The sequence below is a fragment of the Oxyura jamaicensis genome, chromosome 4 (assembly GCF_011077185.1).
Source record: "Oxyura jamaicensis isolate SHBP4307 breed ruddy duck chromosome 4, BPBGC_Ojam_1.0, whole genome shotgun sequence".
In the NCBI taxonomy this organism is placed as follows: Eukaryota; Metazoa; Chordata; class Aves; order Anseriformes; family Anatidae; genus Oxyura; species Oxyura jamaicensis.
In genome coordinates this window covers 4,095,454-4,123,359 of record NC_048896.1, presented here as the reverse complement: position 1 = coordinate 4,123,359, position 27,906 = coordinate 4,095,454, and the positions used below count along the sequence as shown (strand labels likewise).

At 35.7% G+C, this 27,906-nt stretch overlaps 1 long non-coding RNA gene across 1 annotated transcript in view; it reads left to right on the top strand.

Moving 5' to 3' along the window:
* The first annotated feature begins 22,738 nt into the window (after nucleotides 1–22,738).
* The window catches only part of LOC118166106, a 202,059-nt gene continuing 196,891 nt past the window's right edge, over nucleotides 22,739–27,906 (top strand). The window contains exon 1 of the long non-coding RNA XR_004750347.1: nucleotides 22,739–22,889. This is a non-coding gene — a long non-coding RNA (uncharacterized LOC118166106). The remainder of the gene's footprint in view (nucleotides 22,890–27,906) is intronic.

Genomic DNA, 27,906 nt, shown 5'->3' with positions numbered 1-27,906 from the left:
AGCTACCCGATGGTATCTTAACACCTTTGACAACCTATTAAAACATCTTTAATTGTATTTTGTACCATTTGTGTTTTCCTGCATTGCATCTCCAAGCATGTCTTTGCATATACCTGTAAATGATGGAGGAATTTATTAAATTTCTGTATTATGTTTGCTGTGATAATTAGTAAAGCACAGTGAACATTTCAGAATGAATATTTTATCCCACTAATTCATCCTGTTAATATTCAAACAGAATTGTCAAATTTATTTTTGTGTTGATCCATTCTAAATTATGGATCAATTGCAAGCATTTCTGTGTGAAAATGATTCCTTGGTTCTCAAGTCTCTAATGCATGCCTATTCATTAAGCGAATAACTTCTCTAGTAAGTATTTTACTAAATATTTTGCTAAACATAGACAGATAGAAGATGTGCTTCAGTACTTGGCTGAAATGAAGCTTTCAGCCAAGCTTCATTTCAGCTACTACATTCTTGCATGAAGAAAGAACTTGATGTTTGCTGTTAAAAACTAAGGGATCTGTTTTCTTCTCCCTCCTTTTTATTCCCCCAGTTTTCTCTGTTTACTAAATATTGAGGTGCTCTCCAGCTTCACATTGCTATACAAAAACTAGCTTCCTGAATGGAAAATGCAGACTCTTTGAGGATAAGGGTAACATAAATGAGTGCCATCTCTTCAAGAGGCATGGAGACACATGCAAATGAGATCATAGTTGGTTAGGCTGATTTTAGTCTTTCAGAGGTACCCTGTTTAACCTCACTGTAATTCCTACTGTATTACCGCCTTAGGCAATGTTGCACCACCCCTCAGAAGTCCTCCTTCTGTACCCAGTTCCAAAAACGTGCGTAGTGGGCAATGTGTTTTGGGGCACTGCACTCCTTTGCTCCTGTCCTCTGGGGGTGCGTAAAGTAGGCAGCTGCCAGCCTCCAGGTCTCAGTAGGAGTTGCAGCACAGAGTGAGCCCCCCAATCAGACAGGCTGGCTACATAGCCTCTGTGGGTGATGTGATCGTTAAGACTGCCGACTCTGAGCAGGTTTTTGGGTGAGTAGACCTTTGTACGTCATACCCAAGTGTGATTTCTGAATGGAGAAATACCACCTTCATGCTTCTTTATTTCTCTGAAATATAACTAGATACCATCACACGTACTTAATTAGCAATCTCAGTAAATAGTAGATAAAGAAAAAGAACAAGGGACTTCATTTAGACATTCTCTTTGGGTTCATTGAGGTTTGCATCTTCCTGCTTACACAGAGTTTAAGACACCATGATTCGTTGTGCCATTAAATGATTATGACATGGGGAATTAGAGAAACGTACAAAATGCTCAGGATCATGCATGAGTATCTTGGAAGTGACTGCTGCTGTATCCCCTTTTTTACTCTGAGGTATTCCTTTGGGTTAAATATAGGGGTATGAATTTGTTCTGGGAACACCCAACACTAAAATGTAGTCTTCTGGTATCTTTTTGAGAGAGGAAGAAACAGAAGTCCTCTAAAATTGGCAGGGCTGACCTTAGTGTGCCTTTGCTCATAGCTGATAGAGGTAAAGTACTTAGGTCTCACCAGGTCCTTTAACTGATTGGCAAATATAACAAAGTCCATTTAGTGGTATAGTCTGCAAAAATTGAGGTCAACCATTGATGTTATCTTTTCAAGATTGAATAGGAAAACATGTATTCTGACCCTGAAATAAAAGTGTGGTTAGTGCCAATTTAATCTGTTAAAATCATGAAAGAACTGGAAAATATGGTGTGCTCGTTAAACTGTTCAGGTTGGCTGGTGTAACTCTTACATTGAGGAACAAGAAGCCCTGCAACAATAGAAATGTTGTGCTTATGTACCTTCTTTACACTTTAGTCATTAGAATAAACTTACTTACACTTTAGTTATTAGGATAAGAAACTCCTATTGCAGTAGCGGTATTGTCTATAGACTTTAATATCTTCATCCCAATAAATTGACTGTATATGGTAGTCTGACTTTGTGTATGATCATATGTATATATGGCCATACGCTAATAACAAGAACATAAACATTTTATGTCTTGAAGCACGTTAAATGATAAAAGTTTGTGGTAATTGTTAGTGCGGAATTAAAAATGTAAACTAGTGAGACAGGAAGTTGTCTCATTTAAGTTAGTTAAAAACCCTTAGGCTGAGAAGCAGTTTACCAGAACCAGAGAATCTCTATTTTCTACGTGACAGGCTACCATCTCATTTATAATGATGATTTAATCATAAGACATCCTTTCTTTTAAAAGGAAAAAAAAAATCCAAGTTCTAATGAACAAGACTTATATTGAACAATTCTGTCATTTCTTCTTTTAGCTGACAGATACTGCCGTTGGATTACAAAGTTTCATTTAAGAGAGAGTTTAATGATAAATGTTTCCAATGTGAACTAGTGAATGGTAGTCAGCTGTGATTATCCTTCAGTTCATTACAGTCCTGCTTCTAACTTACACTTCTGAGATGTCATTTCTGAAATGTATTTGAACTTGGTTAAGTTGTTCTTTTTTGATCTGAAAGGCCGTGTCAAACTGGAACCTTGAAAAAATGTCTTACAAAAATGGGTTGCATGAAGTTTTAACTTCTTCATAAGCAAATATCAGTAGAAATTAAGGAAACATCAGTTCCATGTCATCCTCATTGTTCCAAGAAAATGGGGCTTAAGTCAGATTGCTGTAAATATGTGTTTTCTGAAAGTTAGGTTATTGGAAAAAAAATGTTGTCAATGAGAATGAAGAAATGAAGGCAGTAAGCTATTTTGTGGGACTAAGATATTATAATTAACCATGTCAAAGTATTTCTGAAATCCTGAAAATTAATACTGGAGTACTGCAATGAGCAAAACGGGTTGTATGGTGTTGATACAGTGAGTGTATCAAAGTAAATTAGTTTGATAAGACATGTAGTCATTTTTAAAAACTCTTAAAGCTTTATTAATAGTGATATACATAGGTATTATTGTGGAAGCCATTTAACCAATGATAGGAATATGCTTGAGCATTATGAGAGATATTAGATGAGATTTTAAGTGGTTAAGAAGCTATTTAAGTACTTGAGAAACTTAAATTTAACTTGCAATCCTCTATTGTTCTGGGTTAACTGTTTGAAATGAATATCTAAGTAGCATTTCAGTACAAAAAAAAAAAAGGTAGGATAGTACTGTCTGATTTCCTTCTTATGTTCCTTACATGCCACTCATTTTACACATATAGTTTGTGTTGCCCAATCTAGATATTTTATTTTGAGCCTAAGTGTTAAAGTGTTAATACTACAGGCTGTGCTGCAGCAGTGTTGAAATATCTAGAAGGTTTTTACATAGCTCGAAGTGAAGCTTGCGTAATAATTCACAAGTAGAAAGATCACATTCTACTCAGTATTTACCTTGATTCAAAATAAGGATGACACAGGAGAGACGAGTGAATATAGCAAAACTCATTGTATTGAGCACTTACTGTTGTGCTGTGTAAGCCACCCAGGATTGTTTCTATCCATGGTTGTATCAATGTGGGCAAAGCTGCAAAATAGTTGTACCTGTTAATACATTTTCTTAATATAAAGTCATTCATATTATTGTATGAACATTCATGATGAAAACGGTACATCAAATGCTTATTCAAAACAAAACATTATGAGTTTCTAATAGTGTATTTAAGTTACTAGTTTTTATTTCAGGTTGACTCCCTGTTACATTGGGAGATTTGTGCTTTCTTCTATAACATGCATCTGGAAATTCCTGTAATTGTTTTCAAGCATGTGGAAATATCAGGCTTTTTGCTTTAGTTCACTTTTTTTTTTCTTGTAATTTGAAATTTTGTTTTTAATCTAAAACCTTGGGGAAAACACATTTCACCTAATGATTGAGAGGGAATCAACAATATTATGAGATGAAGGATAGTGTAAAATTAAAAATTGGTGGTGTTGTAGAGAAAAACTTGCTCAGCTTAACTGTATTTGAAAAGTAATTTCTAATTCGGAAAGCTGCAGAAATCTTCCAAATTCAGTAGTTCTTCAGTAAAATAAAATTTGAAAGTGCTTCCATTCAAATTAATTAGAAAATGATGCTTTGTCTTCCTACAGGTGGCCTCAGGGTGTTTTTTAAATTTAAAATTAAGTTATAAATATAACTGACTTCTATAGTTTTTAATTGATGTCAGTTTAATATATTCTCATAGAGCTTTGCATAAAAAAAATAGTATGCAAACATAGGCACAATAGCGCTGCATCACAGCTAGTTGTGTTTACTATGTACTTATTCACGGAAATGCAAAGGGACTTCCAGAATTTCATAACTCATGACTGCTGAATTGAGTGGCAGACGTGCAAATGGGTCATGAACTAATGCGCTCTGTTCTTAGGCACAGATCTTGCTAAATGAGATGGAGTTGTAGTAGTCGGTTTGCTATGTTTGGCAATTAGTATTGGTTACTGATCCTCTCTATGTATCGTACAATCCCAAAGTACTTCATTGCTGGTGTTCTTATGAGGAAGTTTTTTTTGTTTTGTTTTGTTTTGTTTTTCCTAGTTTCTAGGTGAGGAAACCAAGCCATGTAAAGCCTAACAAATGGAAAAAGGGATTTGTCCATTGTCTTAACCAGGCCTAGGGAAAATTGAGAATTGGAGCTGGAAGAGATTCTTTTCTGCCCTTGAGAAAGCTGTCATTATATCAGTGATTTTAACTGATTTTATCTGCGTATGATAACAGATGCCACAGACAGAATTTCTGAAGCTCTGTTAATAATATAAACATAAAAATACTTCTTAAACATACTAGCTACTTTGTAGGGTGTGGCAGAGAGCATTGAAAGGGTAAAAGTGACAAAACTCAAGGGTAAGGGTAAAGACATTTGACTGGGTAAGGCAAAAGCTGCATGTGCTGACAAAGCAAACTAAGTAGGAATTCATTTCATTGTTTCCCATAGACAGACAGTTGTTTAGCCATTTCCAGGAAAGCAGGGCTTCATTACGTGTAACTGTTTCTTGGGAAGATACTCATTCCACTTCAGCACTTATGTAAAACAGATTAAAAGTTGATTAATTCATGACTGAGAAGCACCATCAGAAGTTATGACAGATAGTACATGTACTGAAATGCACTCTGGGAGAACCTTTCTCTCTTTTGACATGTAAGAAGCTTCGAGCTCCCTTATTTCTGCGCCACAGTGCACTGGTCAGGACCTGGGGGGCATCCTCTTCTAGGAGTTGAGCTGGATAAGAGAGAGTTTAGCTGCTTGAGTTCAAAGTCAGCTCCTTTGCTGACAAGAGCTATGGTGAAAAATCCACCTAGCAGGTGTATCTGGGCCTGGTTTCATTTGGACCCTGACCCAGACCTTCCAGCTCAGCTCTCTGCTACCCGCTGTTCCACTTTTACCATCTTTGCATGAACAGCTGGCCCTTGTTATTTCCTGACATCCCTGAAGGTAGGTGGAATGAATCTGATTTCTGTTGTTTGTTGTCCAAAGAGGGGACATATGAGTTTACATACATTTGGCATTCTGTCTCCATACCGGTACCTTGTGTACCAGTCTTGTGTACAGCTCTTTAACAGTGTTGCTTAATAAAGCCTCACTGTTAAACAGCGCTGCAAGAGTACCACGGTAACAGATCCACTGCACATACAGAGGGAGACTGTAGCATAAAATGTTTGTTTGGCATTTTTCAGAGGGCCTAGAAATAACATTCAGAAAAAGTAGGTGTGGAACTTACATTTCTTAATTTCTTTCAGCCTTCCTTAAAAATAGCATACAGATTTCAGAGAACCTCAATTAACTATTCGCATTTGAAGATCTGTGAGATTTATAATACATTTCTATCAGTGCCCAGGATAAACTTTGTGCTGTAGGTGATTCTTCAGTTCAGTGATTTGTTCAAGGTCACGTACTAATTGTTGGCAGAGCTAAATAAAGAATATAGGAGTATCTGCTATAACCAATACATCATACTCATTACCAGTTATTTTTCTACTGACTGGCTGATGGCTCTGGGACATCGTGTCCGGCTGACTGAGTTACTACTTTCTGGTTTGCAGAAATTCATAAACGTTGAATGCTTCAACAAATAACTACCAATCTTGAGAAATGAATGGTAAAGTATCTTTAATCCGTCCTTTCTTTATATAGAATCTCAGATTTATTGCCAACTTCATGATGATCTTTGCCAAGCTTCCTTTCTCAGTGGATAAAATTATGACTTCATGGTAGATTCTAGTACTTTGGTAGTTTGACTAGTGCAGCATGGTGCTGCAAGAGCAGAACTCTTTTTTTTTCAAGAGTACTGAGTAATGACCTGTGATAGATATATTGGCATACTTCAAAACAAAAACACTTAGTTGTTTCTTTACAGGGAATCTGCCATGTGGGATGTGAAATTGTAGGTATCTGTTCTCTATTGGGCATGATGGTTTTATTAGAAGTTTTCTGTTTAGTGATTTTATTTATTTACCTTTTTTTTAATCTTTCAAATTTCTTTTGAATGAGCTTCTATTACAAGGAAGCCATCTAATGTTATGTGAATATAAGGGAAATAATATTTTTATAAATGTTTATGTATAAGTAAATAATAAAGTTATATTTTCTTCAGCTAATCTGAATCTAAAATGTAATGACTCAAATTGTTTTTTATCCTAATTTAGGCAGCTGAAACTCGTGGGACAGAGCAGTGCTTTGAAACAGAATGATGCAGATTATCTCTATGCTAATGTCTCTGTTAAATGAGAAGCAGCACCTATGGAAACGAGCAGTTCACAGGCAGTGAGGAGAAGGACTGTCTTTATGCTTCTTTCTCTGTGTTTCTAATTAGGAAATTCACTTTCAGTAGAAACTGTGATTTACATACAAGTGCTTGTGGAAACTGACAACTAAATTCATTACATGAATGCTGTTCAGTTCTAGGCTTTTGTGTCGAGCATTTTGTCTCTGTATTTTTTTTTTCCTCTGTTGAATTCCTCTGTCTGGGGTATTCTTGTCTTCTTCAGTAGTGTCTTTGAAACAGGCAGTATGCCGAGCAGTTTTGGAAAGTTAAGAGGCTATTTCCCCTAAAATGGGAGAGGTTAATGAAAACGGCATAATATGTTTTTAGTAGCACAGAAAGGAAAAAAATCTGCTTTCATCCTGAAAATAAGATTTATGGACTGAAAATAAATTTCCCTATTGGCTATCAGCCGTTAATGACATTCATAAGGAATGTTTCCTCTTTCACTGTTCAGAAGATTTGGTAGGGGCTGAAATTGGGGGACTAGAATAATGAAGAGAGATTTGTTTCTATTCCTCTCTGCTGAGTATGGCTGTCACAATATGACTATCTTGTGTTTCTTTGTCACTGCAAGTAAGACAAAGTGACTTCCCAGCTGTTAACGGGAGATTGACATTGCTGTAGATCTTTTACAGTCAATCAGCTTTCATCAAGAGCAAAGAAAATGAAAGTAAGAAATGGCAAAAAAAAAAAAAAAAAAAAAAAGGAAAACCTACAATTTATGTCCATCACCAGAGGCATCTTAACTGCATGTTTGCAAGCACTAGTAAGCCTCAGGAGATTGACTTTGTACAGCATTAATAGGATTAGATTCAGTTTGTCTTTGTTCTGACATTCTTTCTTGGACCTTTGTAACAGCAAAGAAGTTTCTCAGGCTTTGGTTTCAACAATTCGGAGACAGGCACATAAAGCATCTCAGGAACCTGGAATACACAATCCATGAGCAGATTGCTTATGTGGGTAGTACATATGGGTCTCAAAACAGTATGACTACAAGAACTTCTAAACTCCAGTACTGGTGTCAGTTATCTGATAACCTGTTTTAAACAGGATCATAGAGTCATAGAACATCCTGAGCTGGAAGGGACCCATAAGGTCCAACTGCTGACATGGAGCCAGGATGGCCCTAGTAATTACATACAACTGGAAAACATGCTGCTGGTGAGGCTGTGTCTGTAATACTGAATTCAGATTTCAGTCCCTCAGTTTGAGAAGGGTGTTGACAAACTGGAGAGGCCAGAAATATGGAGCCTTGAGCTCGTCACCTGTGAGGAGAGGCTGAGGGAGCTGGGTTTGTTTGGGCTTAGGAGGATGAGGCATACAGGGGATCAGGCAGTTTGCAACTGCCTGAAGAAAAGGTGTAAAGACAACAAAGTAAGTTTTTGTACATAAAAGCAGAAAGTAAAGCAAGAACCAAGAGGTACAATATCAGGATTGTATTCATAGTGCATATTAGAGAAAACTACTTTAGTAGGAGAGCAGGAAAGTACTGTGACAGGTTGCTCATGGAGGCTGGACGTTTTAAAGGCTTAGCCATGCAAAGCTGATCCGAGTGAGTACTGCTTCATTCAGGGTTCTTTCTGACAAGTGTTCCTTTGATTCCTATGATTTTAACTCATAAAATATTAAAGTGAGGTGAAGAAGACAAAACTAGAAAACATTAATATCTGTTGTGTTTTCATTTTCTTTTTATGTAAGAGCGTTTGTAGTAAGCAGAGTCCTCTCAGTGGTTGTGTAAGAAAGAAAAAAAACAGGAAACAATGTTAAAAAGGGGATGACACCGTATGTCTAGGTTCTCTTTCCATTCTCTCTCTCTCTCTTTTTTTTTTTTTTTTTTTTTTTTTTTTTTTTTTTTTTTAGAATTTAGAGTGCATTTGTGGCAAGAAGTTTACTAAGCCAGCAGTGTCATAATTTCCTTGTCCTCGTCTCTACAGAATAGGTCACATTATATTAATCTAAAATTTGAAAAAGGTATTGCTTATCATGAGTTTTAGGTCCCTATTATAGGTTGAAAAATTCATTGGTTCAGTAGATCTTACAATCATTGCTGAAAGTTTTCTTTATGAATAGCTTGTATAGCAGTGAGAAAGTGAGGTGAAATTGTAACCTGAATTTATCTCAGCGTTGCAGAACCAGAAGTGCTGTACATTGAACTGAGAAGACAAAACTCCTTCACTCTGTTCTTGACTGCCTGTATAGAAAATATCTTAAGTCCTGCAACAGAGAAATTAGCCAGGCATTCTTACCAACAGATGTTCGTTTTTATCCACATTAGAGACCTAGCTTTAGCAGACAAGAAGATATGTTGTGTTCTTTTAACCTCTGAAGCCAGCCTTAGGATGCTAATCTGTAACTTGTTAATGGCCCTTATAATTAGACATCCCTGTTACTGGCTCACCAACTGTGCAACTTAGATGCTACTTGTTAAACAAAAGTAAAAGGCTAGGATGCAAATTAGTCCCTATATTTTTAATGAGTTGTCTGTATTCACCAATTGAGGCTTGTCTTAAACCAACCTGCACGTACATCAAAAGAGAATCATTATAATGCAATTTCCACAGTGAATAAATACAATAATATAAGGTGGATCTATTTTCTACATGCAAATTGCTCTATTTTATTGCTCTGAAGTAACTGAAAAAACAGGTTTACAAAATTTCTTCTTTCTTGCAAGTGAAGCGAGATTATGATCTGATAGACATCCTTTTGTGGGGACAAATAGAATGTCAAACTCCCTCGACCTGCACCTCTACCTCTTCTGTCTGCTCAGGTAACACTCAGTGCTTGCATCTGAATTACAGAAGCATTGGTTAAATGATCCAGGCTAACTGAAAATCTAATTTCTCCCATGTGTGAAGAGAAAATGGAAGCATGTCATCTGTGTTAGCCTCATCATAAATTTGATGTTTCAATTGGATTGCTGTAGGTTTGACAGCCTTTTTTTCTCATTTATTTAAACAGTATAATCATACTCAAAAATTTTGAGAACAAAAATATGAATATTTGTTTAAAAATTCCAGTTGTATATTCAATTAGACATTCTTCAGATCTGTGTTTAGCAGTTAACAGTAACATTAAAAATGCATGTAGTATTTCAGAAATTATATGAGCTTTGGGTTGCAAGAAGTCGCAGGTCTAACTGGAACATTATTTACTGGGTCACAAGCGTAAAAGTTAATGTACCAGAGCTTCTATCTTTCTCTTTCTCTGGATGGATTGTAACTATAATGAACCTTATCTGATTTCTATTCATCTGGCTTTTAACTGCTGAGATTTGCAAAGAGAATTAAAAATAAGACCCTTTATGTTGTCCTCTTTTATTCTTTTCAGTTAATAATTTGAATCACACATTCCTGTTTTACCAGATCTTCAGGGCATGAACAATAATTTCAATAACCTCCAAGCTGACATCACATTGGAGTGCAATGCTAAGAAAAGAAGGGGAAAAATAAGAACCAACATGTCATTGTGTATTAAATCATAGCAAGTGTCTTAAAACCATCGCTGCTTTTAGTAGTTCAATATTGCCAGCTACCTAAACAAGAAAAATAGAAAATAATTAGTAAATAATTAGTAATTTGAATGAGTGGCTTAAAACTGAACATTAATAACTGATAAGAATTTGCAATTGCATGGAAAGCTCTACTTGATTTACTGAAGCGGTTTAGTTTTGCATATGAATTTCTGAGGGTGTGTCCTAAAGTTATTTGCTCCTCAATCGGTTATACTACTGACCGTTTCCCAGATAATAGCAGGAGAACTTGTGTGTCCTTCCCTCCAAATAAAAAAAATTGCTGTAGGACAGCATTAGAGAACTGTCAATAGTTGGTTATCTTAGTCTGTCTTCACATTTGGTGCTGTCTTTATGAAATTCTTGTGTGTAAGAAGCTTTGAATTGTGGTTTCTGAGTTAGGTCAAGTGTAAAGCAACACTGTAATGAGGTAAAAGGGTGCTGTTTAGAGGCAGATAAATTTTGGGAACAACGCCAGAGTGATAACACTGAATTCCATGTGAATAAAACAAACTTAATTATAGGTCATTATGATTATATAGGTTGAAAAGAACACCAAGAGCTGGTCCTTATTCTGGGCTATCTTGGTCCCAGAAGATTAAGGTAGCTATTGCACAAGCAAATTGTCTGTATGTGGTGCCAGTCCTTGCGGTAATTCTGTGTGCTGCCATAGTTCAAGTCATATGTTAGGAAAAAAAAATGTTGTTAGTATAGATATAAAAATAATTTATCTTGAATCACTCAAAATAGCAGAATGCTTGGCAGAGATGGTTTTCTTCCTCTCTCAAGAAAATAACACGCTTAAGAATTCCAAAAATTCATTTGAGCAGTCAGCAGTCTTATTTTTGAGCCAGTTCCTGACTAGCACTGATGGTTTTAAGTTATGTGCAATACATACAATAATATAACATCAGATTTCATTTTGAAATTGTTGTCCTTATGACTTTTTTTTTATTGGCATAATTCTTTTCAGACACCTTACTTGAGTAGTTTTTCCATTTTGTTGTGTGTAGTACATAGTCTGTTTTATCTGGGCATGATACTTGACTTTTAAGAATTCCGCACAAGTATATGCAAATACATTTTCTTATATGGGCAATAGGAAAGTCAAATGAGCAATTTTAATTTGGAATTAATGAAATGATTTATGCCTCTGAGTGTTTAATAATTGAGAGACTCTTGTATTAGCAGTAGTTTTTTTCTTAATTTTCTGATATATTTAGACTTTCTCAAAGCACTTCAGTCTATCATTTTGAAGATCCACATACTGTGAGCTAACTAGAACAACTGAACTAAACCAACTATGATCTTCATAACAGAAACAGGAGGGAAAGCATCTTGTGTCAGCCTCCATTCATACTTTCTTCTCCAAGTTTGGACGCAGAGATGAACTCTTCTGTGTCCCTGAAGACTAGCAGTTTTAGATAATTTCAAAGTGGATGAATGTGGAACACATCTTCCGTATTTTCTGGTTAGCATCCCTGCATATGGGCTCTAGTTATTATTACTGCACTTACTGTATATTTTCTTGATAATGTGTCTGGGTTTCTTAGTATTTTTGTTTACCACACTGCATTATTAGTGTCAAGTACTGCCTTTTGATGAATGCTGTAACGCTGACCTGTTGTTGCAATGTTACCTTTCTGGCAAAAGAAAAGAAAGGAGAGCTGGTGGGCAATATTGAACAAATTCTGAGGCACCTCTACCTTCTCAAGCTTATAATCCTTTCTTCTGCCCACTCCTATAACAAAGTCAAAGCTCCAGTTTTTCTAGGAGGTTTACAAGGGACAAGTGTTGGAACAAAACTTAGATGTTGATAGCTAATTACCAATCTGCATGTTTAGATACCCTGAAAAAAGTTGATTATCGTAGGTATTTCACCTGTTTGCAAAGTTGTGTCACAGTAGCATAAGTAAAATAGAAGCTGGTGAATGTATCTCATCAAGTGTGATAAGCAGAATGCAATATTTTTTTAGCTCTCTTATATCCCTCACTGATTAAAGCTGGGGGTTTTAAGGCAAGGTTTGCTCTGCATATCAAGGAAATAAAAACTTTGCCAGATTTGCAACGGTCCTAAATAGGTACAGGTCAGTCAGTGTCAGTAGGTATCTGTTGATTCACTCCAAGTCTGAATCGTTATCTGTACAAAACAACTCATCCTTTCTTCTAAATAACTTCATTCTCTGCTTAAAAGCAGATGCCTGTTCTTGTTACTGGGATGTTAAGACTAAACACAGCAGAGCTGCTGATTTTGAACTGATTGCTAGGAGACATGAACACTCACAAAAGTGGTAAGCATTATCAATTGTAAATAACACTTTTTTCTACATAAGCACAAAGGTGCATTTCAAAGTAATGTGGATGTTACACATCTGCTGTAGCAGGGGGGGTGACAAAAATAGCATTGAAACAACTTGTGGAGGCAAACTGACGTGTGGAAACATGTTTACTGTGATACTCTGTGCTCAACTAGACTGGAAAGGAAACACAGAAATAAGGGTAAATTAAGTAATTTTAATTGAGTTCTCAGATTGTAGGTTTGACCTGTAGAACATTTGTATCTCTCATCCCCTCTGTTCGGTCACTGTTCAATGGTATTCATGGCTGAACAGTAACGCTGAACGTGCATTTTCAATACATGCTTATATTTTTCATCAGGGAATGACAAAACCAAGGTCACTGCAGGATTTGAAATCACATTGGTGGCAGGGAATAAAAGGCTGCCTGTAATTGCAGAGAGCCGTAGTGTAACCAGTGCTATTTCCCTTTGTATTGCTGAGTTTGGAGCAGGCCTTTCTTACAGGAGTGCTTGGTCTTTCAGTGAAAGAACATTCAGTGATATTAACCTTGGGTGCCTAAGAGCAGCTGCCATAGGGAGAGCTCCTAGCAAGGTTTATTAACTCTGGTCTCTAAAACCCAACCTGAAATCGTGACATTCTCTTAAGGAACAATATAATCATGCATTATCAAAAATACAAAAAATGCTTTAATTGTATGAACTAACAGCACAAAACTCTCATCAGAATTATAAAAATTACCAAGATAACAACAGCAGTGTATTTTTAAAAGAAAGAGTCTTCAACATGCCTTTTGTCTTTGATTCCATTACATTTATTGTACTGTCATCCTTCTAACTGGCATAATGTTACTTTGTCATACCAGGAATACATTACACATACTAAATAGAAAATAAAAATTTTGTCTGTTTATTCCATCTTGTTTCTTTCATTTTCAGTGATGTTTGGATGGTTTGAAAGTTTAGAACATACACCTTTTAATTCATTATGTTTTGCAGTTGGATCTTGACTTGGGGACGGAGCAAAGCTGTGCAAATATGGGGGAGATGCAGACGCTGCAATTAACGGTTTTTCTCCCTAACTGCGGCAACATTTCTGTTAAATGACTTGTTATGTCTTTTAATTACTGGGTTATATCTGAAATCAAGTATTCAACTTTGCATATTTCAAATTTGTTCGAATTATAGTCACATCATTATGTTCAAATCACAGTACCCAAAATGTGGTTTTGCTACAGGATAATTAACCAATGACTTTGAAATATGCAAGCAGGGAGTCTCATTTAGGTAGGCAGCACAAGAAATAAGAGGAGCTAGTGATGCATTCCATTGCATTCTTATCTTTTGAAAACAAAGCTTCAATTTGCTTTGTTCTTGATTGCATTATTCCGTGACAGATTTTGTGATCTATGGTTATCTTACATTGCTGCAACATTCAAACTCTTCACCCTCTAACATGTGCTCCTGAACTAATTGCTTTGAAGATTCCAAAGGAATTACTCCAGTGAAAAATAAATAGAACTCGCAAGACAAGCTCAATGATATGAGCAGTAAAAATAATGAGTTGTGTATACTGTGATTCTTGCAATATTCCAGCCAAATTATTACATACTGGAGTATGCATATACAGAATGGGACATATTATGTCTTTTTCCTTATCAGTTGAAGTTTTGCACAAAGGTAGGTTAGAATATGACTTTCAATAAACAACCAAGTGATACTATTGCAATCATGCAGTAGTGCTGCTCTTGGAGAAACTGTTAAAAGAGTTTGGAAGGGTGCTTTTGTACTTCCATTTTCTGATCCATTTATCTTATTTATTTCAGTGGTGTCTCTCTTTTCCATGTTGGTAATACTTTTAAGGCCTGTTAAAGAAATGTGTGACATTGAAAAGGGTATACTGTTTTTACTGAATGATTTTGTAATACTCAATTATTTAAGTTTTTTTCATGTACTTTGAACAGAAAGCCATGTGAATGCGAGCCCAAGACACATAGCAGAACTACACTACAGTGTGTTAGCAAATATAATAATCAGAATAACATGAACAAAGAGTAATCAAAATACATGGCACCCTTATCTAATATCTTAAAATCTCATCCTTCCAAGTATCTGTTCCATTTGATAAAACTGAGATAGTTTTCTATGCATTTAGAGATAATTGGCATCTGTTCAGGACTTCAGATGTCAGATGCTCTGGTCAATGTATATGTTAATTGCCCTACTGATAGAATGAAATTTTTGTAAATAATATATATATATATAAAAAAAAGACCAGATACCTACATACCTTTTGCATCACTGTATTATTTTCTCTTTTCCAGCAGGGTGCAGATTTACAGGTCAGATTCAGATTTGTTCTCATAACATGTTTCTGTGCCTTAGAAGAAAATACCTCAAAATACACATTAGTAAATGATCTGATTCCATCCAAAGTGCCTGTTGTATCACCTTTGGCTAATGGTGCACAGATTTTTATTTATTTATTTACTTTTCTCTTTTACACTCACTGGCTATCCTTTCCTGCTTTGCTGCTGAGCAGTTTACTGGCAATACTGCCAGACATTTTCTTCAGATGTGATACTGTTTGCCTGAAACGTCCACATTACAAAGGGGAAGCTTGCCTACTCACATGAGCCTCGGAGATGAATCATCTGTTTCTGACTTCAGAAAACTAGTTTTCTGTATGTTCTTGTAGGGTGTTTGCAACACCCTGTGTTGTAACTATGTTACGTATGGGTATGTTTTAGGAAATGTTTAAGTGGAAAACTGTATGAATATTTTCTAAATTCGTAAACTCTCTGATAATGCTGGGCTGAACAGAAGTGTAATTTATTGTCACTTGTGAATTCTGTTACTGATTGTGTACGGAATCTTTCTCTTTTCCCATTCTGTACCCTGTGTTCCTTTTCAGTCCTTACTGAATTGGAAAGGTCATTTATCTGTTGGAATTGTTTTTATACCAGTGCTTTTCTCTCTGTTCCTCCTTGCTGAAGTCAAAGGGAATATGCAAGATAGCACATTAATTCTCACAATTAAAAAAAAAAAAAAAAAAAAAAAAGGCAAAAAAACATTTGGACAATTTTTCCCATTCCTGATGTGAACTCTCATTTGGAGTGTGCTTACATAAATCTATAAATGGAATTGTAAGGTTATATTTTATTTAATGTATTATAAACCATTGCCGATTCATATAGAAAAGGGGATTGGCAAGGGGAAGTTAAAAATCTATGTATCTACCTACTGCCTAAAGACTGTTAATGTCTGTGTGAAGTTTTGCAAGATGATTGTTACAATAATACAAATATTACAACAGTATTTTTCACTAGTGGATGGATATAGGTGATAATAGGTATGGATTAGCCTTTTTACTGAATTTTGTTACGCATAACATACTTCTTTGATAAGTGCTTGAATGTGCTTGAAGGATGCACAGACTGCACTGCTTTTGTAATCTAGAAAAGATTTCATTTTTATTTTGGTGTAAATGTAGTTGCACAAATGATAAGGAAAGTGTTTTATTAAACCCAACAGAGAGCTCAGGCACAGTCTTCATTAAAGTGGTACAAAGACCACACCATCTGCTACAACTAGTCCCAGCTCTCACTGGGTTTGTTTGCTCAGTAGTTCCTGCTGGTTGAAGCCACCTGTTCACTTAATTAGAAACACTTTCTTAAAATACTGCCTACTACAAGCACTATGCCTCTCAAGAGGTGGAAATCTAAGTCAAAGAAGCAAGTTGCAAGTAAGGAGAAACTGTTTTTATCTTAAGTTTGGGAAACTGAATAAATGAAAGGAGGAAATAAAGTATCACTTCCAGAAAATGCCTCACCAAATTTTGAATTTTGTTTCACTACAGATAGAGAAGATGTGTTTACCTCTTTTTTTTTTTTTTTTTTTTTTTTCCCAAGCAGTATTAGCTTTATTCAGTCCTGCTGAACTCAGGCAAGACAGTTTTGCATTTCACTAGCATGAAGAAGAGAAAGTTGTGACCTTACAGGCATAAAATTAAAAGTAAAATATGAGCAAGTACAGATCTTAGGTTTTTGTCATCCTAAATCAGGATCTAAAATGAAAGCAGAAATAGTATTTGAAATGTGCATGTAGCAGAATGGAAGTGAAGATTATCATCTGATTCAAAAGTTCCTTGCCTATCAAAATCCGAACTTTCAGGCAGCCTACAGTACAGAAAGAAAATATTTCTCATTAGATTTATTTTAACTTGCTAGTATGCAAAACAAGTCTACATGAACTCTGAATTTTACCTATGTTTCGATCTCCCCGGAAAAGATAAAAGTTATACCTGTTTTTCTTTTCTGCTGGTAAGCTGCCTAAAAGCAAATAATAACAGTAATGTGTCCACCTGTTCTACTGTGAGAACTCTCATCTATTTGGGTCCCCCTCAAAAGGAAGGGGAATTTAAGAACATGGAAACTTCTGGAAAGATAGATTTCTCAAAAAATGTTCTTCAGAGTTGTGTGGTGTAAATGTAGGGCTAGATCACTTTATATTAAGAAGTGCTGAATTTTTTAGTGTTGAGATAAGTTCTGAAGTGTTGGACTTGCAGTGTATCCCTGTGAAACTTCATTGCTTGCTTTTATGCTAGAAATCTTAATGAATTGGTTAATTACTTAATGGGACTTGAAGATAATAAACCTTCCTTAAGTGTTTAATGTTAAATTATGACTATTATCATTATTAAGTATTACTCATTTACTGCAAAAGCGACTGGATTGTGGCTGCCAGTACAGAAGATATTGCAGAATTCATGGTATTTCTTAATTTTGTCCTCTGTTTAATTCAGGGCGGTTTCTGACTGTGATGAGGGATAAAGAATTGAATCACATAAGTGAATTATTCCCTATTGGAAACTCAACAGCATATACAATACTCTATGACCGGTCTTATTTCTTTCTCTTTATAATCTCTCCTGGTACTGTATTCTCATAATGTTGCTGTCTTGAATAATTTATTGTCTTCTGTAATTACCTATCCTATTATACCCAGTTTCCTTTCCAGTCATGCTGTAGTTATTATTCTTACTGTCGTTATTATTCTCTTTAACCCTAGAAACTCCCTTTGGGGTCTGCTGTAATTTTGGCAGTTCTGAAACTGCATATTCTTCACCTTCTGATTTCACTAGTAAATCAGATGTCAGTGAAATTCAGTGTGACAGGTTAAGCAGAGATAAATCAACAATTACGCTTTGTGTTTCTGAACTATGGGTTTATATTTCTGTGGACTGCATGTGTATAGTTCTCTTTCACTTGGAGATAATCCATATATCAAAACATAATGTGACATAACAAGTGTGGCCATTTTCACAGATGAAGATGAGGAAGGATGTGGGCCCTGTCTCTTCAGTGACTCAAAGATCTAGTCCGATCCATTAAAATACATGAATTTACATCAGTTTAACCAGTCATTTCCGTGACCTCTGTCTTTTATACCTTCAGTTCCTAGAACAAAGATCAGAAAAGGGGCTTTGCATATTCAAGTTCACCTTTTGCCACAGTGCATTCAGATGTTGATTGTGTTCTTCTAGAGGTCCAGAGAAGAGCAAGATTAAATATTAAGGGAGGTTAGAATACAGAAGCTCGTGACTGTGGAGTCTGAGGTGTAAGAAAGGAGTGCACAAAAAGCTAATTAGAGAAAGTGTATTTTTACTAGGATACATATGTTTTCCTGTTTGCATTATGACAGAGGCTGTTAAAAGTTTGATTACTAATTTTAGTACTATTTCTTTTTTCACCTCTGTTTTTGTTATGTGGGTTATAAATACAAAAAGTAATAACTTCTATAACAGAAGAACCAGAAGTTGAGTAATATCCAAAGCTTCCCAAGTTTTTTTCCCCCAACTGATTTAATGGGTTATTTGAGCAGTTCTATCATTGACAAATACTTTTAGTCATATAGACTGTACTGGCATATTGACAAGTACGTTTTGCACATAAAATACATTGAAGATTACATGTGGAAGAAGGGTTTGGAACGTGATTCAGTAGTTTAATTTAATCCAGTTCAGCAAAACCCAATGCTTCGATTCTCCAGCCTACTTAACACAGGTTGCTCACTGCATCTGCTCAGTGCTCCCTTTCCATTGTCCGTATCAGGTGTAAGGGGATGCTTGATGCTGCAGTATATTGCTGTCTACACTACAGCTTTGTCACAGATGATTATTTTTAAAATACAACATTACCTACTGATGACAAGATTTTTAATTGTCATAATTGTTTGTCCTTGCAGAGTCAGATGAAATATTCAATAGCACTCTGAAAATCTGGATAACCACTCTGAAAAAATGCTAATGAAATCTGGTGGTGGTGGTGTTATCTGGCATTTAACGTAATCATTCCTGTTAATGTTTTTCTTACATAAATGTAGTAGTTTGTTGTTGTTGTTGTTTTGTTTTTCCTTTTTGCTGTCTTCTGAAAGAAAAAAGAGAAAAAGGGTATATCTAAACTTCTACATACACTTTTATAAATGCCACAGATACTTCATTGGGAAAATACCAGAATTCTTTTTAAATACTATAAAATATGGACAGATTCTAAGGAAGAGGTAAATGAATCTGAATGGAATTATTTCTGTGTCTGTCAAGTTGATATAGCAGTTGCCATGGTAAACAAACATTGTACATAAATACTTAAATAGTTGTATATTTAGCATGGTAGCAAGCTGTTTTCCAAGATTTAGACACTGATAAACAAGACCCTGTAGAGCAATCTTGGTGTTTTCAAATGCCTATGTATCTATTCAATTAACAAACTTAAAATCAAATAAAACCTAACTGATACAGCCTTGAACTGAAGACTGGAGAAGCAGGTAAAAGAGAAGGAATAACAAAAAGCATCACAGAAAGTTGAATCGATGTGGCTTATCATCACAATATAATCCATTCCTGAAACTTTCGTCGTTAAAATGGAAAATAAGAATCATTATGGTCACAAATCTAAATGTTTTGGTGGCAAGTTAAATATTTCAATACAAATCATTATAACCTTTTCAAAATAGTAGATGTAGACTGTTTTTGTTAGTCCTACAAAAATGTAAGTGCATTTCTGTTCTGGCTGGGGGAAGGGCCGTGTTCCAGTTCAGGGTGGAAGGCTGGTGTCAAGCTGACTCAAAACAGAATGAATTTGGGGCTAAATAAAATAAAATAAAATAAAGAGACTACATCGTAAGGTTTTAAAATAGTAGACTTTGAGGTTATTCATGAATGCTGGTGTTCTTGTATTCAGTGTTGAAATCTGGTATTTGAGTTCCAAGACCAGCAAGCAATTCTGGTGTTTTGTGTGCATCTTTTGATTCCAACTCTGTGTAGCTGCTCAGAGATCTTTTCCTCTCACCTTTAACTCCTGTCTCTCCAGGCTTATCCTAAGGCAGTTTTTGTACCTCATTACTTCTTACTTTCAGCAATGGTATAATACAGGGTGATACATGTTACCAGCTTGTTAAAATTTAAAACAATATCCCAATTTTGCTATCAGCAGCCATGCTTTTAGTAGCCCCAGCTAGGTACTTGCATGCCTTTGTGGCAAGGTTGTTACCAGTGGTTGTGCAGGTGTCTGTTGCATCCTTATGCTGTATTTGGGATTTAAATTCACACTAGGACTGTATGTAGTGTCCTTCTAATTAAACAATCTACTAATTAACAATCATTCATACTGTATTACTATCATTAGCACTACATTTTGTAGTGCTTACATATGGTCACTCATAGAACCTATCATTGAACATTTTATTTTCTCTAATAGATTTCTTTAGACAAAAAGAAATGATTTTAAATCAGTGAATAGGTAACTTGTTCAAGATCAGTGTCAGTCTGGTGATACAGCCTGTTTGATCTGCAGTGATACTGTTCGGGAATGACCTAGTCGCAAGCCAGTGAAAAATCTGCTCCCTGCTGGGCAGAGGCTTTCCACTTGGGAAAAAAATGAATTTGGGATTGCACCCAGTCTCCTCAAGAAAAGTTTAAACATTTGTATTTTGTTCACAGTAAGGTTTGATACAGAAGGATCTGTGGCTGTTGACTAAAACAAAATGTAAAGCTTGTTCTGAGCACGGAGGCACCTGAAGTTTTCTGGAATTCTTGTTCTCATCAGTTGTTGCCTTGATGTGGCTTTGGTTCCTCAGCAGCACAGTGTGGGGGCAGGCTGGAGCCTGTGCTAGTGGGGCACACTGTATCTAAAATTGGTAATGCTTTCCATTCTAGATTAAATTTTTCTCAGGTTTTGATCTCCTACCATCTTCCATGCTGAGTATCCCTTATGCAAGGTCAGTAGTTCTAGAATACTCATTTAGTTTTACAAGTTCAGAAGACTCCTGGAGCTTACAAATCTTTGGTAAGATCAGCTACTTTACAGTAGTAGAGGAAAAAGTTAAGGAGAAAAATAATGCATTATTCAAAAATGCTCTGGATATACTGCCTGTATCCAAGGTTTGAATAGCATGACAACATTGTGCCCTGAGCATTACCATTGCCATGTATTCCCATGTATAAACTTCGCTCTAACGGTTGGTTATTTCTTGTGCATGTGATCTTAACCTTTCTAGTTTTTATTTGACACCTATTCCCATTTCCCTGAATCATTGTCCTCGTAGTCCAAAGAATCTTCCGAAGTTAAAATGATTTTGTCCATTCTGTTTTAGCCTACATAGATCACAACTGGGTTTCACCTGCTGTCACACAGTCACTATGTTTGTTACCTTCCCAGGGAAAGGCTTACACTTATTTCCTGTCATGACAAACCTAAATAACTTTGTACAATTTAGACAGTTTAGCAGTTCTGCTTATGACGTTTTAACAAAGAATAGATGATTACTAGTTTGAACCCTTTCAACAGCTCAAGGGGTTTGTTTTACTTATACCACTCATTTTTCTGTCTTTTGAGATTGCTCCCAATTCAAGACAGAATTTAATCTCTCTTCTATCTCTCCTCTTTCAGACAATTTAGGTTCCCTAGAATACTTTGCAAGGAATTTTGCCAAAAACTTGAGAAACACAAATGCCACCAAAAGCTACCTTTATGTACTATACACTACATGGCTTGGGAAAATAAATAAATAAATTGTGGCTAAATAACAATAAACTAATTAATTACTGCTTGTGTTTTCTTGCTAGGACATAAACTCATTTAGAGCTTCCATTACTTGTTGGGTAAATATATTCTGAGAATAATAAATGTATAAGATTATTCACTGTTCAGAGTAAGTACATGATTAGTAGTTGTCAGAATGCATATTCTTGACAACAATAGGGCCTAACAGCTGCTTTGCTGTGCTGTGCCAGCACTTGCTCAGGAGCTCCTCAGTTCATGGACCAGTGAAGCAATAGACAATAACAATTCCCTTGCTGCCATTAAATTCTGCAGAGTCACTGTGGATGCCAGGTGTCACTGACATGTGAAATGCTAATAGTTCTTTGGCAGACTTAAAAAAAAAAAAAGGGGGGGGGGGGGGGGGGGGGGGGGAGAGAAAAAAACATGAAAATCCAGTAAACAGTAATTGCGTGCTGAGAGGGATGTTCCAGTGCAAATCAAAACTGCAATGAAATTAAATAATGTGTAAAGCTGTTTTCACTGAGAGGCCTGTGGAGCACTCTTCATCTATTAGGCTTTTTAATATGTGATTCAGAGCTATTTATGTACCTGCATTTGTTCTTTTGAGAATTCTCTGTGTGGCCTATATAGTTGTGTATATCAACTGATACAGAATTTCAGAATTCTGTGGGAAGTGTCCGATGGACAGGCTTTTCTGAACCATATTGCTCAGTTTTAGGAATAGTTGCCAGTTCAAGTAGAAGCATCTACAGCTATTAAAAGTAGTCTCAGGAGAGAGGTTTGTTACCTTGACTAGTAGTATGAGAACTATGAGGATTAGAGAACATTCCCTCACATTTTATTTCTCTGAAGTCTGCCTGTCTAGAGCACAAGAACAAGGACAGTTGATAGCTACAAAGGAACCAGCACTCTCATCGAGCACACTTTCCAGAAGCCGTAACATAGTTGAGTAGATGGAGTACTAGCAGTTTTTTTTATAGAGATTCTGTATTTGGGCTGCTTTTAGTACCTAACGATGGTATTGGTTCTGCTTGAATTCCTATCAGGTTTTCCTTGAATTCCTATCAGGCAGCATTTCTTTCTTGAGAGAATACATTTCTTTCTTGAGAGAAATGCGGAAACGATTAATCTTTCTTTTGTTTTTATGACTTTTGGTTTTGTCCATAAAAATAGTAGGAAGGAGTGAAAACACCTTGAAAGTACTTCACAACCCCAACCTTATACCAAAGAAGGTTTTGGTGTTTCATTTGATGAAGGAGGTAAGTTGGGCAGAAAAAGACAAAGTGCAGTTAAAACTTCCACTTACGACCAGTGTTTTAGGATTTTGGCCTAATAATTTGAAGATCTTCAGTTACACTATTCAGTTTTTCTTTCAGTAGTTTACCAAAAATACGAGCATCCTGTGTATTCTGTATTCTAGATTTAGTAATTAAGCTGTCGGTAACTTCATTTTTTGTTTAGTTATAATTTCCCAAACTTATGTTATATAGCACATACATAAGTGGTATGCCAGATTATCAACATAAATTGTCAATCCTAATATTTTAATACATAATCTTTTATCATGTCTCTTCCTTTTTGGGACTTTTTCATACATCAGATGTGAATGTCATGATTCTTAAAATACTGAACTGCAAGACATGCCCTGAGCATAGAATACGCAGCTGCTGCTCCCAGTAACTCACAACCTTAACCCATAAAAGTTAACGTCATATGGGAAAATGAGTTCCTGTTAACCTCATGGGCAATCAACAGGAATTTTTATAGACAAAATATGTTCCAGAGTTAATTAGAGTTTCATCCCAAAGGAGATCAAGGTGACTCATATGCTACTAATGCATATAAAGTATATATTTTCATCTAATCTACTCATTTAGGTTGATTGAGTTCACTTAATAAAGGAATTAATGATAATTTATAAAGTATGAGCCTGACAAGACTACCTAATAAATGCTTTAAATTTTACTCTTACCTTGGAAAACAATAGTGATTTCCCATATTTCTTAAGAAAACGCATCTCTTTCCCTAAAGCACCTCAAGTTAATAAACCTTTGAAAGTGGACTTAGTAGTAAGTCAGTACTGTATAACTAGAATTTATGAAAGGCAAAAATCAATAAGAAGACAAAATGTTTACATATGTTGTGGCCAGGACAGAAATTGAGCGTACATAATTGGAGTATCAAACTCTATAGCAATGGATTGCAAATATGCAAAACCAAGCGCTTTGGTTAGTTTGGAGTTTAAAAAAATGAAAGTCAGCAGGGCTGTTCAAATGTTGGGTCTTGAAACAGGTGAGTGATTACCAAAGGATCAGCTAGCTGTAATGGTCATATGAGTAACAGCAGTATGTATGTTTCCTCCAGAGTATGTAAATGCATCTGGTCTTTGCGACATGTGTTGGCAAAACTGCTGGTGCTAAGATGGTGAACAAGCAGTACAGGTTGGAGAAACTATCTGGAAGAGAAAGAGAAGCAGTAGTATTATGGTGTCAATATGTCTAGCAGGGGGAGGGAAAGAAGGAAATTATTTTCAAGGTTGGCTGGCAGGAAAACAATGTCTTAGGACACTTAACTTTTCTCAAATTGAGAAGTTTGGAAAAAAATCATAAGAACAAGCAAACAGTTGTCCAAATAAGATCACACAAAACATAGATGTAGGGAGATAAAAGTGAAACGTGGATGTGATGTTTACTTTTCCAAGTCAAGGTATGTGTTATAACTCCCAATTATATATTTAGTCACTGCTTGACTGTCTCTGGTTTCCTGGTGAGCTCTTCTTTCCTCTATACACGAACTGTTGGGGCACAGGAGCATAAATTAAAGGGCAAGAAACAGAGGCAAAACTTATGTTTTAAAGTGACAGAGTAGATCCAAGGAGCAGATCAGAGGTAAAATTGAGACGAGAACTTCATTTTCCTTGTGATAAGTGTCAGGCAGTGCAATGCAGAGATACTCAAAGTAGTGCAGACATCAGAATTTATATAGCCAGCTAGTCCTAGGTTATGTGACACCACTGAAAATCTGAACGCTTACCCTAGAACAAATAAAGGTACTTAATCTGTGTGTTACTTTTTTTCTAAATCAAAAGAATCTCTTGTTGGGAAGGTATTAAAAAATGTTATTTGTTGCAAAGTAATACTGTAGATAGCAAGAGAGAAAAAATATCACAGTCTCTGAAAATTTTGTTTTCTGTAGTGATCTGGAACAAATGTTTGCAAAATGCATTATCTTCTAATGGCATATTTACTTCAGTGATACTAGAAGTAAACACTTTATTTGCGGTTATAGTTTCAATTGTTGCCTTTCTTTCTCCTAAGGCACTGTAGAAAAAAGATGAGAATTAAGAAAGTATTGCTTTATGAAAAATTGCAAGTGTTTTAAATTACAAGTGTTGCTAGAGTTCGCTTGAGTTATTCAGTATTTTTTAAGATTTTATGGTCTGTGTACAACTGTCTGTTTATTTGATCTATTATTTTTATGTAGTTGTCTGACACTTCTTTATGAAAAAGAATAAAAGATGTGAAGCTGATCCGTGATGTCAAATTTTTATCACGTCCAAACATTTTATGGTTCTTCATGTTTCAGATCAAAGAACACTTGATTTAATCTAACCAAGCATAACGGTAATTTAGAGTACATTTTACATTGAAAGATGTTTAACAATTGAAGTGAGAAGCTTAATTGTTTATTTTTAGCAAAATATTTTTTCTCTTAAAATATTTTTGGGGGGATATTTTTGTTTTCAGAATTTGGTTTGCAGCTGAATAAGGAACTAATAGTAAAGGGAACTAAATGCAACTAATAACCTGGTCTGGGAAAGAGCAATAGTTACTAATGTTAATTTGAGTTTTTAACAATATGGACTGCCTTTATTTTGCTTGCTTATTGTAGCTTTATGTGTTACGACTGTGCAGCAGAGTTCTTAGCTTGTAACAGCTGAGGGTCTGATGTAATTTTAGTGTAATTTTGGTTTTACACTCAAGAAGTTAATAGGGTTCTGGCAGTGAACTTGTGTAGTTTTTCCTGTGTAGAGTTTGAAATCTCTTTATTTGCAGAAAATGTTTGTGTTATCTTGGGATTTGGAATCAGTATCTCTTGTACTTGGTATATTCTGGGAAGTGTATTCAGGGCATACAGTATCTACTGTAATAAATTATATGAACTTAGATCATATATAAATTTGGTTAGAAAATCACTGTCTGTTCTAACAGTGGTCAGGAAAGCCTTTTTGTTTTCATTGTGTTTACCTCTTAATATAGTTTTTGGAAATACCTCACCTCTGCTGTAACTTTTTTGCATGCCTTCTTGCATCTTATTCCTGCCTGTATAACAACATTCTTGCAGTTTTTCATTTGATATCAAAGTATACAGATCCCAAATGCTTCCTCAAGAAAAACTCCTGGAGACTGTAGTTTTTAGTTTACTGATTAAATAGCTTTTTTAAAAAATTTTATCACATGCATATCACCTACACATATTTCTAGAACACCTTCTTCATAAATAGTGTCTGAGACTGTTAAGTTAAGGGAAAACGTCACTTTAAGATCCAATAAATGTGTATTCTTCTGGGAGTGCAACAGAAGAAATGGCAAATTGGCTATATGCACATGCAAGAAAAACTGTCAGGAATAAGTACTCCACAGTCCTCTACTGTCCCTTGGAAGAGACAGAACTGTGTGGAGAAATGTTGAGTCAGCATTGTTACTAGCAAACCTGGTATGTGCCAGTTTTCCAGTTTCTGTTACAGCACTGAAAATTGTGTTTTCTAATATTAATGCGTGAATTGAATTTTGTCACGTATGCATTATTTTAAATAAATACTTGTATTTCGTATTTCTAGGGATGCTGTGGCCTGGGTGGCAGCAGAGGTGATGCATCTGGAGGACGTATGCCGAGGGCTTCTGCTCTGTGAACACATGGTGTGCATTTCCTGTCAGGGTTGACAGCTTTGTGAGGGTATCACTGCTGGCAATCGAGCAAATTTAGGACTGTAAGTAAACATTCTGCTTTTAAAAGGATACAGTGCCATATTTCCTGGAAATGTCTCACTAAAATGCCTGTGGTAGGATAAAACAATTTATTAGAATAACATGTTACAAGGGGACTTTCATACTGTATCTTTGTTAAATTCCATTTATGGGCTTTCAACATATGTCTTAATTTGTCATTATTAAAGAGATTACTAGGTGTGGTAAATTTATCTCATTTTTCAGCTTTCAAATTGTATAGAAATGAAGTAAATGACTTAATTCGGCATATGTAGACTACAGTGTATATTTTTAATAGCCAAAGTAGAAGCATTCAGGTCAGAAGGACTGTAAATAACATTTCGCAGGGAGGCATAGTAATCCGATATCTAACTTGCTCACATAGCCCCTCAAATCCAGTTTTAAAGCTCCTGGGACTTTGGTTCTTCATGAGATATAATCTCAGTTTTCAGGTTGCAGTCTAGGTCATGTGTTCCATCGTCATGATTATTCAGTTATATTGAAAGTTCTTTTGGTTGGATTATACTTCGTCTGGATTATTTTTTTCCTATAAAATTAATAGCAAGTGAACATAAATTTCTTTATAATCACTTCTACCGAGTGGCAACAAGCAAGGAAAAAAAGAAAAGGGTAAGCAGTTCCACAGCGTGCCCTCAGCGTAATCCAGAGAAAAGCTAGGAGTTCCACTTGGTCTACAGAATAGACAAAAGGTGTGGAAAAACTAAACTGCAGAAAGTGTCAGTGTTTATGGACTTAAAATATTAAGATAGAGTTTCTGGAAAAGCATATTTGATAGGAGGTGCAGAAGGGGAAAATGAACATCATCTCAGACAAGACATTTTAAAGAAGATTTTATACAGGTCTCAAAACATGGTTATATTGTAGTGTTTTTTTTTTTTTTTTTTTTTTTTTTTTTCTTCCTTTTACTTTAGAGGTTGTACTCGGTGATCTTGGAGGTCTCTTCCAACCTGGACTATTCTGTGATTCTGTGATACTTCCAGATGGGAGGGATTATTAGGAAAGGATAGATTTATTCTTATTTTATTTCTCCTGATAGGAAATGATCTCTCTCTTAAACTAACAAGTGTAACCATAACTAGTCCACTTACTGTCAGATTGTCAAGACCTGAAAATACTCTGCCAGGCAATTCTGCATCTTATATTTCAGATTTCTTCATGAGTGATTTCACTACTCAATGGAAAAGCATCAGCATGGGAAGGAGACTAGCCTGTTTCACATGAGGAAAAATAGTTGGAAGGCTCTGCTCTGATAGCCGAGGAAGGCAAT